Here is a 5,610-nt window from a genome sequence, read left to right as displayed (position 1 = left end):
TACAATGTGATGCAACACTGGAAACGATATCAGAAATGGCATATGATGTTAAAATGGCAGATCTGATCTCTATTTTCATTAGTTCACAATGAGGATATGGGTACAAAAAGGACTGTATTTTTTTCAGAGTTTCTAAGAGGTCATAATAGATTTGGGATATCACATGATTTCATGATGTCATAATGGCAATGTGATGTCTCAATGGGTTTTTGATGTAATAGCGGTGATGAGGTCACAATGGATTTGTATTGTCACAATGTGTTGTTATATCACAAGAACAAGTCCAATTTCAATTGCTGGTACTTCACAATGATGATACCAGTTCACAGAAGGAACTTGTCTTAAATGCTATGAATTATCTAAAATATTAGGAGGTAATAAGAGGTTTTTGAAAACACAGAGACAATGGTATCACTATGGCATTGTGATGTCACAACGTCATGTCATTAATAATGTTTTGATATCATGATTAGTTGATGAGGTCACCATAGCAGGCCAGATCTCAATTGTCAATAGCTCATAAGTACAAGAGGTCTCAATGGAAGTGTTTTTTTTTCTCCAAAGTCATGTTTTATAACAAAATTGATTAAGTCCTATCAGGTTTGTGATGTCACAATGTGATACAATTAGCATGACATCTGGCAGTGTTTTCATGATTCCACATCATATTTCTGATATCACAATCATACCTGAAATATGAGTTTAAAAACACATTATGAACTAACAAAGAGAGTAAGATATCTCAATGGCAGTATGTGACAAAAGTTTATGGGAACAGAATAATTTGAGATTTCACACTGGATTATTTATATCACATTGGAAATATGATATCACATATGAATTGTGATGTTACAGTGGCAATTATGACACAATGTTTTCTGATAGCAACACACTTGCCACATTTGAAATAGAATTAAATCACTGTATACTCATTCAAAATGGAACTATGATGAGAAAATTAACAAAGTGATGGCATTAATGCTCTTGTGTCATTGCAGTTTTGTGATGTCACAAAAAACTGATAATGTCAAAATGACAATGTGATGTCATATTGGTAATGACATCAAAGAGGGTTTTTGATGTAACAATGGCATTTGTTTTATCTCAATTGTCATTACTTCACAAAAAAGGACATAGGTATACAAAATGTGATGTTACAAAGACCTCGTGTTTTTTCACATGTGCTGATAGGCCATTAGAGGTTTGGAATGAGACAATGTGATGGTGAAGTTGGAATTGCAATGTGATTTCAAAATGGATTTGTGTTGTCACAGTGGTGATGAGGTCACATTGTGTTAGTGTTGTCAAACCAGATTGTAATATCGCAATCACATATCCAGAGTATGAGCTCTAAATGGCCTAAGATATCACAATGGCAGCAGGTCACAAAAGTTATGTGGACAGGACAAGTTTGTGATATCACAATGTTTTAGTGATATCAAATGGCAATGTGATATCTCAATGGTTATGAATTTTCTTTAGGTTTCTGATATCCACATACATGCCACATTTTAAATAGAATGAAATAATGGAGTAGACACTGACAAGGTGACTATGATGTCACCGTGGAAATGTGATGTCATAATGTTATGATGTAGTTCAGTGATGTCACAATGAGATTATGGTGTCATGAGTATATGATGTCAAACTGGAGGATGTCATGAAGTGTATGAGATGTTACAAAGATAATGAGGTCAAAATGGGTTCCGATATCCACATAAGCTACATTTGAAGTAGAATGCCATCACAGAACAGGCTTTCACTAAGTGTCTATAACATCACAAAGGCAATGTGATGTCATAATGCTATGAAGTTATAGTAATTTGGTGATGCTGTAATAAGCTGTCATAATGACCATGTGATGTCACGTAATGATGATGTCACAAACGGTATGTGATGGTAAAATGGCATGTCTGATCTTGTGTCCTTAGTTCACAAGGATGATATGGTTACACAATGGGACTGTGTAACCATGGGACTGTGTTACACAAAGGACATGTGATTTTTCACAGGTGCTAAGTGGTCATTTACTATTTCAGATGTCACAATGTGGTCATTATGTCACAAAGGCAATGTGATGTTAAAATGGGCTAGTGATGTCACAGTGGTGTTGAGTTCCCAAATGATTTGTGACTTCACAATGAGTTTGTAATACCACAATTTTATGTACAATTTCAATTGATTCTAGTTCACAATGAGGATAGGAGTTCATAGATGGAGCTTGAAGTCCAAAAGGCCGTGAATTTTCTAAAAAGTTATCAGAACATATTAGGTTTGTGAAAAAGAAAACAATGGAACAGTGATAGCACAATGGCAATGTGATGTCAAAATAATAGGTCATAATAGAGTTTTGCTGTCACAATTAATTGGTGATGCCATTCTTGTGAGGAGGTAATAGGTTTGAGATGCGTTGGTGATGGCAAAATGGTCTGCCAGACCACAAATATCATTAATTCACTGTGAGTATATGAGGTCAAATAAGGACTGTGATGTATCAAAAGTCATGTGTTCTCACAAATCTGATAAAGTCTTAAAAGAATTGTAATCACAACAAAACACAATGGTCATGATGTCTGACAGTGTGATGTTACAGTGGTCATGATGTCACAGTCATTTCTGATATCACATATCTGAAATCTTATGAGACCAAAAACACATTATGAGTTTTTAAAAGCCCTAAGTTATCACAATGGCAGCATGCTACAAATGTTATGAGGACAGGACAGGATTGTGATGTCACAATGTGTAGATGATATCACAATAGTAATGTTATGTCACAAAGGTATTGAAATGACAGAATTGTTTCATTGTGAGTCAAGGAAAATTGAGATCTGGCATGCCATTGTAATATCTCCAATGTATTGTGGCATCACAGACCTATTGAGACCTCATCAACCGGAATGGCCTTATCAACTAATTTTGACACCAAATCACTATGATATGATATTGTGACATCACATTGCCATTGTGATATTACTAAACCTTCTGTGACATTGAAAACCATTCCTGTCCTCAAAACATTTGTGTCATGCTTATAATCTGTTTTAGATCTCATATTTTAGGTTTGATATGTGCTGTGGAAATATACTGTGAACTTATAATTGTGACCTCACACTCAAGATATCATGACCATTGTGTCACATTGTGACATCACAAAACTTTTAGGACTTCACATATGTGCGAACACATGACTATGGAGACCTCAAAATCTTTTTCTGAACTCATATCCTCATGAGGAGTTAAAGGTGGAGGTCTGACATACCACTCTGACATTGCCAACCGATTGTGACATCACAAAAATATTGTGACCTCAGCACCCTTATGACAACCCCAACTAATTGTTACAACCAAACATTATTATGAAATGGTTATTGTGGCATCACATTGCCATTATGATATCACTGTCCCACTGGTTTTTCACAAATCTATCATGAGCGCATGACATTTTAGATAATTGATGGCCTTTGGGACTTCTAGCTCCTTCTGTAAACATGTATAATTATGACCTATGAAGCAGAAGACAATCCATTGAGACTTATTTAAGACAATAAACAAAATCATTTACTAGAAAGGGTCCTTCAAATAGCTTGTTCTGGGCTGGATACCCAGAGTGAGCCAAGAGCTGCACTGACCACCAAACTTCAGAGCTGCCATGGATGGCCTCAAGCTTTGTTGTCTGCAAACCACCATCCCAAAATTTATGAACTTCCAAGGACAAGGCTTTGTACATTTCCCTTCCTCTGTCCTTTTCTATAGACCTGTCCTTCTTTCCAGGTTTTTCCCTCACTAATTCCTTCTTCTCTTCAGGCCTCTCCATTCTTCACAGGCCTATCCTGTTTTATCCTGGTAGCCAGTTGCCATCTTTGCCCTCCTGTTATCCCTCAAATTCCTCTCTTTTTTTACCCTTCTCCTGTCTCTCCAATTCCTTCTAGGTGTTTCCCCTCTTTCTTTCCCCTTCTGTTGCTCTGAATATGCAGGTTATATATAGACTGTACCACTCCATCACTTCAAAGGGTCTCCTGCCTAACAGTTTTCAACCATCATGTCCCAAACTTCCATTGCTCAATCACGTCTTGACAGCTCACATGTGGGACATGATACCTCAATCCCTACAGCAGCATGTCCAGTCCCTTTCAGTGGCTTGCCCCATGCTGTCCATGGCCATGGGGTCATGTTAATTATAGAGCCCCTGCTTGTTATTATATTCACCAATGATTTTCATATCCAATAAAATCCTTTATCCCTTCTTGACCAAACGCTGAACATTCCCTTCTCATCCCTATATCGGACGGGCTTGAAATGAAATTTCACATATAACAAGGAGTAAACAATAGAAAGACACTAGTTAACACCAATTAACACTTGGTAATTCTTATCTTTAACAGATCCTCTGAGTGTGTCTGAACATTCCATCTTGCAGCCTTCCCTGGATACTGTTCCACTGTTGCTTCCATTTGAGAGTGATGGACTCAAAGCTGTTTTCCTGCAACATTAATAGCCAATAGTGTAGATAGGACACTAAGTAAGGTCCTTGCCACTTGGTTTCCAGTTCAGAAGCATGTTGCCTTTTTAGGCACACCAGCTGTGCAGACAAAATTGAATTGGTGGAGTTTTTCTCAGGAGGCCAGTGGGCCTCAGCTACCAAAGGAGAGACACCTCCAAGAACATGTTGCAAAGCCTTCAGGGACTGTATAAGATTGTGGTTAAACATTTTTGTTAATATAATTTACCAAGTTTAGGAACCAAAGAGGGTGTTCTATAATAAATTATTTTGAAAGGAGTGAATCCTTTAACATAAGGTGTGTATCGTTTTTGAAAGAGAGCAATAGGGTGGAGGCTTAGCCAGTCATGGCCAGTCTCTGTAATTAATTTAAGTTTTTTTAAGGTCATATTCATTCTTTCTATCTGCCATGAACTCTGAGATCAATAACTACAATGCAACTTCCAATTTATTCCTAGTACGTGAGCTAATAATTGAATAATTGGGCCATGAATGCTGGGCCATTGCTAATGGCAAACCAAATAGAGGATTTATTTCATTGAGTAATTTTATAGCTGTTACCTGAGTGTTTTTGGTTTTTGTGTGGAATGCCTTAGCCCAGCCTGAAAAAGTGCCCACTAAAACTAAAAGATACTTATACCTCTGTTCTCCATGCTTTAACTCTGTGAAGTCCACTTCCCAAAATTCATCAGGTGAGGATCCTTCCATAAGAGGTTTCTCCACCTATTCCAGATTTCCAGTATTTACCTATTGGCAATTTTCTACATACATTACATAGGCTTGTCAGGCTGAGGCCCCACTGGTTTTAAACACAGATTTAGGCAGTGGTCCAGGGCAATTTTACCAGAGCTCCAAAATATCCGGGTATAAACAGTCAGAAGGCTTGAGCCTGTATCCATTTTTCACAAGTTTAGTCTCTAACATTTGCACTCATTACCACTCTTTTGTCTTCTTCCTTTAATCTTAATGACCAGCAGCTCTAGAGACCCCACTGCTTTTAGAGTGGTTGCCCCTGCTACTTGATCAGTTTGGTTTTGTCCTGAACTTCAGGGTCTCTAGTTTCTTTAAGTCATGGTTACTACTCTGAACCTCAGTCTTAAGCTTGGAGA

Source organism: Dipodomys spectabilis, unplaced genomic scaffold (genome assembly GCF_019054845.1).
Source record: "Dipodomys spectabilis isolate Male_0828 unplaced genomic scaffold, ASM1905484v1 ptg000164l, whole genome shotgun sequence".
Taxonomy (NCBI): domain Eukaryota; kingdom Metazoa; phylum Chordata; class Mammalia; order Rodentia; family Heteromyidae; genus Dipodomys; species Dipodomys spectabilis.
Note: the sequence above shows the minus strand (reverse complement) of the source record.